This window comes from Meriones unguiculatus, chromosome 2, assembly GCF_030254825.1.
Source record: "Meriones unguiculatus strain TT.TT164.6M chromosome 2, Bangor_MerUng_6.1, whole genome shotgun sequence".
NCBI lineage: Eukaryota > Metazoa > Chordata > Mammalia > Rodentia > Muridae > Meriones > Meriones unguiculatus.
Window position 1 is genome coordinate 185,278,887 of NC_083350.1, and position 15,683 is coordinate 185,294,569.

Here is a 15,683-nt window from a genome sequence, read left to right on the forward strand (position 1 = left end):
GAGTGAAACCTTTAAACTGTGAGCCAATATAAAACTTAACATACACAGGAAGAATTCCTCTCCTAACTACACACTGATAAAAATCATTAATGAAAAATAAATACTAATGAGTTTTATTTTACTCAGTCTATCAAATGCTGCTACAACTCTGGTCATCAATTTGAATCTGATTATTCAGATATGTTCAAGTGCCTTTCTTCTGATAGAATTTCATTTTTAGTAGCCTTCTTTTGGCTTGAACTTTTTAGATTATATTAACCAAAAATACATACAATTTTAAAAATCATGGTGAATTATGAACTAGAACAAAGTTGAACTCTCCTTGACACTTATGTGCCTTACAGAAACAAGCTTCAGTAATGAACTCAGTTTGCCCAGATGTGTACTGTAAATTGCCTGCCACTCTGCTGAATCAGCAACCCAACATACACCAGCTTGGGCTCCTAAAAAAGCTTTAATGAGCTTAGTCACACTTAAAAATGCTCAGCTCACCTCACCTTCCCTTGATTTTCTTTGGAGAACAACTTGATTGTTTTAGAGTTAGTCATGAACTATTTAGTTGCAAGTTCTCAAAACTCTTGTGTAGTTGGTAAATCTTTTGAAAATTCAAGGCTATCTACAAAGAATTCAGTTCAATTCTAAGCTCAGAGGGCTATAGCTGAACACTTTAAAACAATTTCCTCAAGTTGGACCCTCAGCCCAGCCTTGCTAGGATTAAAGAGATCAAAGCAAGAACTTTTATTTCTTCAATTGTTTTTAGAATGAGTTCAAATAATTACGTCATCACTTTGAAGATGTCCAAGTTAATATATACTTACAGTTTTTTGTTCCTCCATGTTGTAGTTTCAAACATGGCTGCTGAGACTAACATGCTGATGTATTAATTACTAAACATGAGAGTTGTCAAATTATATGCAAGTGATCTAATCTGCAAAAAAGGGTAGGAAAGCTGATGGGAGCTGGAGAGGGGCCTTTATTTCCAGGAAGTTCTTTCAGGAAAAAGCCCAGGGCTGCCAGGAGGGGGCCTGTTCATGTGGAAGATCCAGAGGAATAAAAGTGTAATAACAAGACGAAATAGAGAGACCAAAGTCTTTAAAGTGGGCATGGTATCAGACACTTACTCTTCAGTGGGTGTCCAAAATATAGAGCAAGCCAAAAGCTGGCCTTGACTATTTACAGGGCTGTTTTTTGTTTTGTTTTGTTGTTTTTGTTTGTTTGTTGTTTGTTTTGGTTTTGTTTCTGAGATTCTAGGTAATGATCTGTGCTAACACAAGTCAATTTTTCACATTTTCCCTTTGTCTTTTCAAAGCGAGTCAATGCTTAATTTGTTTCTAACAATTTTCAAAATCCACAGGAAGCCTTAGTTAGCATTGCGGAACTCCTGGTGAGCTTCCCAGTCTTGCGCTGCTCTTCACTGCGGCTTCTGACCTGTCCACCCAGATAAGATCACCACCCACTGAGCCCAGTTTCCTTCTCCTGACTTACCAGCTCTGCATCTGAAGAGGGCACAGAGCTGCCCGCTGCTGGCTTCTGCAGTCTGCCTTCTCCCTTGTATTTTGAGTGAGTGTGACCAGTTACTCATGTTTTCTTTATCTACTTTTTAATTTTCCTTCAGCATTAAACAAGTACTTGTACATATTTGGTTTATCCTTTTATGTTTATTAAAATGTATTTTTACACTCACACAAAATAAAGAGTGTAAAAACTTTTGGGTGACATGTAATATTCCAATACATATGTATATTAACATTTCACTCAGAAATTATTGCCTGAAAAAATATTTCTCATTTGTTTGTACTGACAGTTTAAAATCCTTTCCTCTACCATCTGAGATGTAATGTAAGCTAGTACTTCCTGACCCCCCACACCTGCCTCCACTCACTGCTCTAGCTTCCAGAAATCACCATTTTCTCTTAACTTCTGTGGGACCAATGACTTGAGTTCCCTAGATGAAAGAGATTCTGGGCTACTTGATTTTCTGTACAGAGCTCATTTCATTTAACATGATGACCTCCATTGATGTTACAAATGGTAAGATTTCAGCTTTTTGAGGTCGAGTTAATTTCATTGTGTGTCCATACTACATTCTCATTTTCTCATGCATTCAAGGAAACATTTCTGTCATTTCTGTCAAGTCTTTGCTTTCTCAGATTCTTCATACTCTGGCTACTAATATAAAATTCATGTGTTATGATGATTTTAACACTATGTCTTCCTGAGTTAAAGCTTTATTCCTATGATGGCAAAGACTATTTTCTAATAAATCAATAAATGAATTATTTTAGTAAACATCTGACTTAATTAGCCTTCTAACCTTACATTTTATTAAGTATCTTGATATAGGATCAAAGGTAAGCTTATCTTTTTATAATTTTTATTTTTATATTAATCATAGGTTATTTACTTTGTATCCCAGCCATAGCCTCCTCCCTCATTCCCTTCCAATCCCACCCTCCTTCCCTCATCTCCTCCCTGCCCCTTTCCAAGTCCACTGATAGGGGAGGTCCTCTTCCTCTTACATCTGACCCTAGCTTATCAGGTTTCTTCAGGACTGGCTGCAATGTCCTCCTCTGTGGACTAACAAGGCTGCTTCTAACTCGGGGAGGGGGGCAAGAGGTCAAGGAGCCAGCTATTGAGTTCATGTCAGAAATAGTCCCTGTTCCCCTTACTAGGCTACCCAGTTGGATACTGAGCTATCATGGGCTACATCCAAGCAGGGGTGCTAGTTTATATCCATACATGGTCCTTGGTTGGAGAAACCAACCAAGGGGTCTCATAAAAGACCCTGTGCCCAGATATATTTGGTCCTTGTGGAGCTCCTGTCCTCTCCATGTCATACTAGTTCCCCCTTCTTTCATATGATTCCCTGCACTGTGCAGAACGTTTGGTTATGAGTCTCAGCATCTGCTTTGATATCCTGTAGGGTAGAGTCTTTTCTGAGGCCTTCTGCGGTAGGCTCCTGTCCTGTTACTTGTTTACTCCTACTTCTAATGTCCTTCACATTAGTCTTTCTAAGTGAGGATTGATCAGGTTACCCTGGGTCCTCTTTCTTCTTTATCTTCTTTAGGTGTACAGATTTTAGTATGTTTATCCTATCTTTTAGGTATTGTATCCACTTATAAGTGAGTATATACCATGTGTGTCTTTCTGCTTCTGGGATATCTCACTCAGGATGATCTTTCCTAGATCCCACCATTTGCCTGCAAATTTCATGATCTCCTTGTTTTTAATTGCTGAGTAGCATTCCACTGTGTAAATGTACCACAATTTCTGTATCCATTCCTCCGTTGATGGACATCTGGGCCTTTTCCAGGTTCTGGCTATTACAAATAAAGCCGCTACAAACATGATTGAGCAAATGTCCTTGTTGTGTTCTTGAGCATCTTTTGGATATATGCCTAGGACTGGTATAGCTGGATCTTGAGGAAGCACTATTCCTAATTGTCTGAGAGAGTGCCAGATTGATTTCCAAAGTACTTGTCCAAGTTTACATTCCCACCAGCAGTGGAGGAGGGTTCCCCCATCCCACATCCTCTCCAGAATGTGTTGTCACTTGAGTTTTTGATCTTAGCCATTCTTTTGGGTTTAAGGTGAAATCTCAGGGTCATTTTCATTTGAATCTCCCTGATGGCTAAGGATGTTGAGCATTTCTTTAAGTGTTTCTCTGCCATTCTGTATTCCTCTACAGAGAATTCTCTGTTTAGCTCCGTACCCTATTTTTCAATCGGATTGCTTGATTTATTGCTTTTTAACTTCTTGAGTTCTTTTATATATGCTGGATCTCAGCCCTCTGTCAGATATAGGGTTGGAGTGGATCCTTCCCATAAACTTACCTTTAATTATGATGAAATGAACAATGTTTTCTACGTCAAGCTTCATTATCTCTGTGTGTATGCATAATCTGTCACTTGTCTAATATTCCAGGTTTTTGCACCACTAACTTGTTTTTCTATTGAGGCTTGTACTCCCACAACAGAAATTTCAGAAAACCTTCTTTTAGTTAAGTAACAACATACACAAACATGCATCAGTTAACATGCATGGCCTGATGGACGATCCTAAAATAAACATCTTACATTTCTGTACTTGGGCTGAGGTTTGGGACCTCACTGACACCATAGATGCTGCCCTCTCAGCCCTGCCTAACCACTAGCATTTTTCTCTCTTCCAAAGATAATCACCATCATGACATCTCATACCACAAGGTGGTTTTGAAATTTATGTGATTTCAGCTTTATGGACTGAAAATCATGAAGATGTGCTGCTTAAATATGGCTTCCAGAAAGGTTCCTGCTGACCACAGGAACTCAGTTAGCTGCTAACCACCAGCTGTGAGCGCTTTGTGGCCTATCTGAGCCTTTGGGCCAAATCTACCCTATTTTTGGAAATCCTAGTCAATGACTAAGTCAAATGGCAGCACCTTAAGGGCATGCCCTTCCTTTTTTTGGGATTGCTGAGCAGTTAGTAAGCAGTTGGTGTTAGGGCTGAGGCACTGGTACTCTGACACTGTACTACTACCAGTGTTTGCTACAAAGTTCCCATTTGAGTGGCAGGAACTTGGTCAAAGGTCCTATTTGCCCCACACTTCCTTTGCTAATTTCTGCTTCCTGCCTTGTTTGTTTGTTTTGGCCCTTTCCTAGATGTGATCCTTGCCCATAAACTACTGCTATATAAAGCTACTTTTTGTTATTTTTAATTTCTTCTGTATAACATTGGTGAAGTTTTGTACCTGTTAGTGGACAGCTGTTTTTTTCTACTTTGAACTGTCATGAGTAAAGATGCTATGAACTCATGTGTGTGATTTTTTGAGACTCTTTTGTTTTTATTAGAGATGAAATGTCTGTATGTTCCCCACGTGGGACTTGAGCTGCTGCGTTCACACAGTCCCATTTCCCCAGCCACAGAAGTGGGTGTGTCTGCTTGTTCTTGGTTGAGTAATAGTTTTGGAGACAGATATTTTCTGTTCTTCGCACAATGCTTTTTGGGTCAAATATATTTCCAAGGAGGAATGTAGAAGAACTCTACTTTGTTATTCTCATTAACAATTTATAATGTCTTTCTTTAAATTTAGATTTTTAGTCATACAAAAAGTTATACCACAATATACTTAATTTTAGTTTTTATTTTAAACTGGTTGGCAAAGTTTGGCACTTTAAATATGCCTTGTTTTACTTTTCTATCTCATTATATATTTTGTCTCTTACACAAACAGACACCCTTGCTGTTTTCTAGTTTTAGGCAGAAAGCATAAATAGTTTCAAATGGAAGTATTGTTACATACAGATTTCTTCCAATGCTATTTAACAGATGAAGAAAGTCTGTGTATTCCCACATTGAGAAAAATATCATCATATGTTTTGTCAAATGCTTTACTCCATGTCTAGGGATAATCATATACTTCGTCACTGAACTCTTAATGTGTTTCTGTTTGTTTTGAGGTTTTTAAGTGTTAAATAACCTTTTCTGATATTATACATAAACCACACTAAATGTCTTTCAGCAGTAAAAGCAGAATCCCTTGACATAGAAAATTCTACTTAAATTCAGATCCTGAGAAACAGATAGTTTTTTCCCCCTGACATTTAGCTATTGCCTATAACAAACCAGTGAACACAAACTGAAACACAGGCTCGGTTCCGAGTCTGTGACAGACTTTCTCTAGCGTTTAAAAATATTAATCTCCCTAACCTAAGTAGTGGACCATTGACTAGCTTCTGAGATGACACTCCATATTTGTGGAGAGTAGAACATTACTATTCAAGACCGATCTGTCCCGACAAGGGGAGAGCAGTGATGGTATGTATGTAACTGGATTGCTGTTTTAAAAATGATCGCATCCACTTTACTACATGTAAGTTTTACTTAAACCAGGGCTGTCCAACAGAAACGTCGCGTCGCTCGTCACTCATGGTCTTTACTCTGGTGTATGGATTAAATGCATCAAAGCCATGAGACATTTGATTGTATTAAATAAGGAAGTGGGATTACTCGTTAGGAGCCTCCTTAAAATAAGCTGTTAGGTCTGCCTTTTCTTTCTTCTTCTTAATTCGAGTGAAGACTTTTTTTTTTTTGTTCCAGTGTACTTTTTGGGATTTCCAAATACTCCATCAGGATGGCCCTTCCCTGGATAATGCCTTTGTCCTCATTGGCATCCATGAAAGGAAGTCCAGCAGTCTGATTTGGCCTTGTCTTCTGCTTGTGTGCCTGTTCCAAAGTGTGACACTGGACACACTTTGGAAGAAAAATGTTCTTGTCTTTCTCGACATCACTCATTTTTAATTTGTGCCCAGCTGGTCGACACCACAAATGTTACAACCTAAAGACAAACATCCTGCTCGCTGAGTTTTCTTTTAGGTTTGCTTTTATAATGTATTTTAATCATATTCAGTATTTTCTCTCAGCTCCTCCCATGACCATGCCCTGTACTCTCCCACTCATTCACACCCTCCTCTTCACATCCAACTCTTTCTTCCTCTTGTTCTCTTCCTCCTTACTCATCCCCGCCAAAAGTGTTACATCACCTAGCTAGTTGATTTGCACAAGTTCTTGTGTTTGAGCTCCAGCTGGTGATGCTATTTAGAAAGATCGTGAGCCCTTTAGGAGGCGAAGCCTTGCTGGAAGAAGTAAGACTCTGGGTTGGACCCGGGGGTTTTACAGCTGGTCCCAGTTTCTATTTACTCTCTGCTTCCTAAGAGTGATGCAGAGTAGAGGGAGCCGCCCCCACTTCTGTTGCCACGCTTTCCCTGCTATAATGGACATTACCATTGAACTGTGGTCCAAAATAAACCCGTCCCTCCCATAAGTACTTTGTGTCAGGTGTTTTGTCCTATCAATTAGAAAAGTAAAAAAATTCACTCCTCAACAACCTTAGAGAATAAACATCAGTCCTGTTTTCTGTCAAAGAATCTGAGATTCTCAAAAGTACAGTAGCATATGTAAGACTGTTAGCCAACTATTTCAGACCCAGCTTGAAGCTAGTGCCATCCCCCAGGAGATGAAATATCTTTTCTCCTCTTTCTTCTTTCTTCTGACTCTATTTTTGAGTCTAGTTCATAAGAGTGATTGGTTTGTCAGCCTTCTAATTTTATTCATGTCTCTTTATTTGTCATAAATGTTTTGAATGTGACCCAGAAATCTCCAAGATGAAGGATAAAACTCTTTTAATCTGGCAAACTAATATAAAATCCAAAATATGAACTTATTTATGAATTACTTCAATTAAATAGCGTAAAAATATATCCCAAGCCCAATGACTTACCTAAGAAGGATTTATTTTACTGGCTCCTAATGGCAGGTTAGCCGACATAGGCCTTTAACTTTAAGTAAGCAAGTCAGAGATTTCCAGGTATGCTGCCCACATCTCAGTTCAGGAGCCCTGCTAAAAATGCCTCCTCCCGTGGTAATCACCTCTGTCTTCTGCTGTGCTTGGAGGTCGCATGATACCAGAAAGCCTCATCTCAGAACTTTCAAATCCTTTTGCCCACGTTCTACGATCAAAGGAAATCATAAGCTACAGTGAAATCTATGGACTGGAATGTGACTCTGCCCTCACAAGGGAGGTTTGAGAGGCTGGGGAAATGGCTCCGAGATTAAAAAGTTTCTTTCTCTTGCAAAGGGCTCAGGGTCCAACCCCAGAACCCACAGGAGACAGTTCACAGTTCCCTGTAATTGCATTTCCAGCAATCTGTTGCCTTAAGGCCTACAATGGTATTTGCACATACATGGCGAGGATAAACCCATTCAGTACCCACATACACACAGTCTTTTTAAAAGGAAGAAAGCTTCAGGAGATGGAGAGGTGGATCCAGGGTTAAGAGTACAAGAGACTCTTGCAGAGGACTAAAGCTGTAATTCTAAACCCCAAAATTATTATTTCAGGGAACCTGTGTGATGTCTCTTGCATGCAGCTTGGTTCTGTAGTTTTATTGTATTTCTTATAAATTTTAATGACTTATATTTATCTTTTGAGCATAAATAATGTGCCTATTTCATAGGAGACTTTGCATAGTTTTACATAACAATATATTGAATAAACTAAAATGTTCTGAGATGCAGAAGTTTCATGTAAAATAAAAATTATTCCTAATTCTATGAAAGGCACAACATTGAGCTGAGAAGTGCAAAGCATATTTGAAAATTTAATTCATATTAATATTGATATGTCTCTAAGGAACAAAACACACAGAAATACACTTTAATACAATCATATATATCTTTATATAAACATCAGTCAAAAAGAAGAGTTAATGGGGCATAAGGCAAAGCATAGAAAAACTGAAGGAGAATTCAATTCTGAAAGCCAGATGCTGCAAAGAAGAGAGGAAAAGGATGGAATGACTAAAGCATTTCAATCAGACAATCAAATAAGCAGAAAAAAAGATATTAAAAAAGCATACAGAGAATAATTTTAAAGATATACCAGAGAGTTTCACAGAGTTTATTTGTTCCTATGCTAAATACAGCATTTAGTTGCTAAGTAAATAAATATATTTAAGTTAGGACTTAAATAAATATATTTAAGTTAGGACTCAGGAATGTATATCTTCTTCAAGGGGAATGTATCATCATTATTAGTTATCATTATCAATTTTTATTATTGTTATTACTATTAAAATTTAAAATCAGAGTCCATTCACCTAGAAGTTTTGTTGCTGGGAAATTCCAAGTTTTCACAGAAAAGTAGTTTGTTTATTTTTAGTTTAGAGTATTAGGAAGGTCTTATGATCCATCCTCTCACCTTTCTACTCAAGAATTCTTTTATGGAGATCAAAGAAAGAATAACGAACACACTTCTCGCCTTTGGTGGAAAGCTTTGCTTTCTTATCACAGAGACAAAGAATACTTGGTCAAGCTCATCTGGACCAAATTCCTCTGCACAGCTGCCATTTCAGACCTGAAGAGCTTCGGCTTTGATGATGAAGGTGGGAAGAAAAAGGACAGACCAAGTAAAAGATCTAAAGTCTGTCAAAACTGGTGTGATTGCCACTGTGAAAGTGTTTTCTTGTATTTGGCTGCTGTTTAAATGCTGACGAAAGGTAGCAAGCACTTGCAAACTTAGTTTTGGTATTTTGTAGATATTAAATGAAGATATTAAATCTGCTAAAGAAATTATACATGCAGAAATAATGTGCATTCAAGGTAGAAAAAGAACATGCTCATACCATGGTCTGCTATGTACAAATCTGCCTTTATTCTGCTTTCATATATGATCACTATATCAACAGTTTTAGCTGCCATATTGTCCACCACTGAATAGTAGGGGCACCATGTAGCAATGAAGCAATCTAAGTAGCGGGGCCTCTAACTTTAAATACATTCTTAGTGGACATCTTTAACTGAGCAGAGAAAAATGAAAGCTGTTGAAGAAGTTGTCCATGGAAACCTTTAAAGAATATTTTCTGATATTTAAGTTTTCATTTGTTTATACAGAGAACACTCAAAAGTGTAGTTCTTCTTAGTATTTATTTGTCTGATATTCAGAGACCGAGACACAAATATAAGATATAACTATAACATTGAGGATAGAATACTTTCACCTGCTAAGACATTTTTGTTGTTGTTGTTGTTAAAGCAGCCTTCTTTGTAATTTTCTGCATATGGAGAATCACTTTGCTTTTTGATGTCCTGGTACTGCTGTTTCATGCAAGGATGACACACTTTGAAATAACTCATTTTTATAGTTTAAGGATATCGAATCATACTCTGAGAAGAAAACCTAGTGCAAAGATGTTGGGGGTGGGGATGCAGGGAATTAGTATTAGTGGGGCAAGTACATGGAGTGTAATAATTAGAGTAAGCTGCTAATTAAAGGCTTCTGAGGACTAAGGGAAGAGAAATGCAGGCTGGGGATGGGCTTGGAGCTTCTCTGCAGTCACATGGTGCCTCAAAGAAAGAAAGGGCTGAAATTAGAGCCAACAGAGAGCTGCTGTTCCTAAGGAGCCGTCCAAGCAAACAGTGCTAGGTCCTGACCCTTGGTAAGTTGTGGCTGTGAAAGTAAAGTGCCCAATAAAACAAAGCTTACAGTACATACCACGGAAACGTTTTAGATATCACAGGTTTACACTGACAAATGTTATTTTTAAAAACATTCTTTTTCCAGTGTTGATGGCTCATACCTGAAATCCCAGCTCTTGGAAAATCAAAGTAAAAGGATTTGAGTTTGAGGACAGACAAGGCTACGTACTGAGACACTATCAAAACACTAATTAACAAATAACCTCTCTACTTTATCTTCTGGGGTTGTTTGTAGCAATGATGGTTCCTATAAGGCTTCCAGTGCTTAGCACATACTCCACCACTGAGGGACACCATGGACCCACTCATCTATGTCATTCCCGAGGGTTTCACTGCTTTAAAAAGCATTCAGCAGACTTAGAATGTTCCCCTCCAAGTTTATGCAGACGTTAAAATGAACTTATCTTCAGAGCATGCCAAAAGCTATGCTGTTCATCTGTTTCAGGTCACTCAAGTTACATAACAAGATCTGAGAAATCAGTTGGAATGCTAGGAGATAGTTTTTGACTTATTTGGACATGTTCACCAAAAACCTACACCTGTTATGTAAGAAATATTTGGGATATACAGTCAGTTCCACTTGTATGTTCAAGTATGTACCAAGTGCATTCAATGTGGAGAGTGTGCTTAACTATGCAGATTCAGCAGGAAACAAACTTAACTAAAACCTCAGTCTTCAGGGAGCTCCCTTCTTGCAGCCTTTAGGCTTGATTCCAAGCTTATAGAAAAGAGTGAAAAGAAAGAGAGTTAATTACTGGCTAGGTGAGGTACTGGAAGAAAAGGAGGAAGCACTAAGCAGGAAGCTCAGGAGGAGGAGCGGAAACAGCTGACGTGTAAAATGAGTGAGGAATGAAGTCCAGTAAAAAGGAAAGTAGGGATTGGGGTGGATGGCTCAGTGGCACAACAAGGGCTTAACACGAATGAGGTTTTTCACTCCCTCCTTTGCACCTAGAACAAAAATAACAAGAGCAAAATAGAAGCAGTTGCACATGACAAATTAAATATAGTATTTTTAAGGAATTGGCTAAGAATATTCATGAAACGAAATAACAAAATTTGGCTATCAAGACAGGTGGTGATCTGACAGATTAGGCAGGTATACAAGTGATAATTGTGTAATCAATGAGTTTGAGAGATACCTGGATTGATGAACTGTAGAAGCCTGAGGAATCCAAAGTTTGATCTGTAATTATAGCTCAGCAACTAAAACATTGCTTAAATACAGAAAAAAGCACATGTGAGGGGTTTCTTTTCACAAATTTTGGTGGTACAATTTAGTTTCTCTGTGTCCACCTGGAACTAGGGATAACTTGAAGGTAGCAACTGTGTAAAGACCTGTGTTGGTAACCAGGGCCTCCCGCACAGTGCTGGTAACTTGCAATGTGCTTCAGTGCACCGCTGTTCCTACAGTGTCAGAGGCCTGAGCACTGACACAGTGAGTGACGAGAGATAGGCTGACAATCAGTCCTGGTGCACTCAGAACATGGAAGACATAGAAATTCACAATTATTTTTTTTCATTTGTAATTTTTTATTGGGAATTAAAATGGAAAGTAAAGTCTTGTGTGCTAAGATTTTTCTTTTCTGTTTTTGGAGTAGGAAATATTTTATTTATTCCCTTTTATGGAAAATATCCTTTTTTCTCATATGACATGTCCTGATTACATTTCCCCTGCCTCTACTCCTCCCAGTTATTCCCTACCTCCATCCCCATCCTGATCCACTCCTTTTCTGTCTCTCATTAGAAAAAAACAGAGAAGGTGCTTAATACCCTCAGAAGAGCAAACTGGGTAGATATCAGAAGACAGGGAACAGGACAGGAGCAAAGACTGCCCAGCAGGGTATTGAAGCAGAGGCTGAGATGCATAGCCAAACTTGGGGCAGAGTGCAGGGAATCTTACGAAAGAAGGGGAGAGAGAAAGACCTGGAGTCACAGTCACTAACAGTGCCTCTTCTAATGCTCAAAAGGACAGGAGTTCCTATCAGAACTCCTATTTTTCTTCTCAGAAGAAAAGTGTGTAGCCATAATTAAAGACAATACCGAGACTCCCCTGAAGTCTTTATGATGGAGCTGACTGGATGGTAAATCTGATAGAACTGTGATAACCCTGACTTTGCCAGTTGTTCAGGCACAGCCACTAACAGCTCCTCTTTTTAATGCTCAAAAGGATGATAGTTTGGAAAGTCAGATGTACACTCATCTTACTTATGGTACTATAGTAGATGATATCTGGCCCAATAAAATCAATACATTTAAAAATAAACTTTTCATAGATTAAAATTATCCATATTGTTTGAACAATAAAGTATATATTATTTTAAAAATGAATATTTTTCTATCAAAATAATTTGAATACTTAGTTTTGGTTTATGTATATAGATACATAAAGTCTAAGCTACCACAGATTCTGAAACAACCTATTTTTAGTAAGAGTAAAAATTGCTTCATACTGAAGAATAGTCACACTCAAGAAACTCATTTCATTAGTGTATGTAACACCTCTGAATGATGTGTAAATATATACTTGTCTTCTAAGAAGCTCCAAAAAGAAATAATATGTACCTCTGTCAAAAATATGTTTATAACTTAGATCATTGCTCCAGAGTTTTGGGTATTTTTTCTTTGGGTACACTGTACATTTTATTATATAATAAAGACAGTAGGGTCTGTTCTTATTTAATGTATTTTCAATGTAGACCAGTGATAGCACAGAGATGTTACTTAATGGCATTTAAATTAAACTTTGTTGCATAATAAATAGCATGTTTGTATGGAGCTATGGGAGAGGAATGAATGGGCAGAAACATATACACATGGGTAAATAGATGGCTGGATGGATAGAGAGATAGATGGATAGACAGACATATAGATAAAAAGAAAGAAGGAAGGAAGGAAGAGAAAGAAGGGAAGGAAAGAAGAAAGGGAGAGAGAAAGAAAGAGAGAGAGAGCAAGCAAGCCAGGCAGACAGATGGATGCTGGGACACACAGCAGGTTGATTATAGTTCTTAGTGACATTGAACTTTTATTCCCCAAACACAGTACTTTGAGAAACGCCACAGGCTTTGGGAAGTATCAGCCTTGTTTAGAATGTCTGCTTTCTTGCTTCCTTGAAATGTGGCTTTCGTAAATTATTTTTACTAATTCTCAAGTTTTCTGTCTTGAAGACAAAATGGTTGAAAGGATTGTGTGCTAAATTTTACTTAAAAGTTAGAAACTGTATCTGGCACTCTGAACATTTTCAGTACTTTCTTCCTTGTTATAAATCTTTTGTGTGTGAGAGTGTGAGAGCATCTCACATCTTTACTAAGAAAGGGCTGAGTCATTTTTAAAGCTGATAGTTAATTCCCACAGGAGTTAACTAACAACAGTAGCTTTCATTGCTAGGAACTATACAATAAAAGCAGAGGAAACCAAGATACTTTGAATTTCAGATGAACAGCAAATACATATTTTAGTGTAACAAGCTCTCTGACTTAAAGGGAAGCTCTACTCTAACACCTGATCCAACCCATCAGGAAGTTGTGCAGTAGCCTTCTGTGATGGACACAATGTAAAGAGAGGGGAGCTAGTACCGAGAGCAGAGTTATTGTGTTATTTTATCACACAATATTGTACCATGTATAAATAAATGATGATTTTGTTTAGTATGCAAACAGTAAAATGATAAATTGATTGAGAGTACCAAATATATCATGAAAAATAACTATGCTGTTTGTTGTCATTTAGGGAACTTTTTTCTAGTTTTATAAAATTATTAAAAGCTATAAATTCAAGTTATTTCTAGAAACTGCTAAATAAAATTTCCCTTGTATATGATCAAGATTTAAGGATATTTTTTCTTTTTATGTTTTATTTCAGTTTATTTACTTTACATGATAAGGCTGGCCCAGTCCTTGCCCTTCTCATTCAAGAACTTAAACATGAACAAACCAAATAATCTAATTAAAAATGAAATACAGAGATAAATAGAATTCTAAACAGAGGAATCTTGAATGTTGGAGAAGCAATTAATGAAATGTTAAATGTCCTTAGTAATCAGGGAAGTGCAAATCAAAACAATTCTGAGATTCCATCTTACACCCATTAGAATGGCTAAGATCAAAAACTCAAGTGACAACACATGCTAGAAAGGATGTAGAGAAAGGGGACCCTCCTCCATTGCTGGTGGGAATGTAACCTTGTACAACCACTCTGGAAATCAATCTGGAGCTTTCTGAGAAAAGTGGAATGGTGCTACCTCAGAACTCAGCTATGCCAGTTCCGGACATATACCTGAAAGATCCTCAACCATACAGCAAGGACATTTGCTCAACTATGTCAAAAGAAGATTTTTTCATAATAGCTAGAATCTGGAAACAATCTAGATGCCCCTCAACTGAAGAAATTGTGGTACATTGACACAATGGAATACTACTCAGTTATTAAAAACAAAGACATCATGAAATTTGCAGGCAAATGGATGGAACTAGAAAAGATCACCCTGAGTGGAGGTACTCAGAAGCACCAGACACGTATGGCATATACTCACTTATAAGTGGATATTCCCCATAGTACATAGGATAAACAGAAAATTCTACACATTTAAAGAACCTAAATGACAAGGAGAATCCTAGGGAAGATGCTTAATTCTCATTCAAAAGGGAAAATGAGATAGACACTGGAAGTGGTATAAGAGAGGAAACAGGGCTGGAGTCTACCACAGATGTCCTCTAAAAGACCCCAACCAGTAGGGGATCAACAGCAAGGCTACAAATGTAGACAAGTGAGAGCAGGATGTCACTATAGGAAGAAGGGCTGCTCCAATCCCTATTCAGTGTCCAGTTAAAAGAAGGGTATTCCATATAAACTAACACAGTCACAGAAGTACCATATTCTGGCCAACTTCTACAAATATTCTTAGTTTCGTATAAAGGTGTAAGATTCAGACAGGAGTCTAAGACTCAACTACATCTGGATTGCTAAAGTTTACAACAGAGTTGCCATAGGTCAGTGAGACTGAGGGCTTTTCCTGTGGTGGGTCCTACAAAGCAAGTCAAGGATAAATAGCAAAGGAGATGCCAGGAGTCCCTGTTGACATGCGAAGTGTCAGTCCTTCTGGCTCTCACTGAAAAGGGATAAATCTTTCTATCTGTGTTGAGCATTGATCTGCACTGCCAGTTAATAAAAATGGTTTCAGTTGGTATTTTGTCTCTCAGAAAAGTGTTTGACTCACAAGTTCAGGCAATCAGCTTGTGATGGGAAAATCCTTTCTTTACAGAGAAGAGATGGTGATAATTTATCTTGAATGCATTTATGTGAATATCCTTATAATGTGCAATAAAATGGAGGCTTTTACTGAGTGGTTTCCACTTTCATCACGAGAATGATGAGAGTTTTGTGTTGGGACATATGAGTTGAATTCTGGAGGGAAAAGAGAAGAGTCGTGGATGATCTCATTGACTCACTCTTTGAAGTTCTTGTTTGTGTGTTTAATATCTTTCATGAGCATATCTAAATCTTAAAATGTTTCTATAAATCAGCTACTTCTATAATCTCACAAATTCATTCCTCCATTTTCTCAGTCCATAAACCTCTGAGGTCACCTTTGGCTGCACTCTTTCTATTACAGTTCACATCTAATTCAACATTCTCCTTCTCAGTGTCTCTCTGTTGGTCTGTCTCTCTGTCTC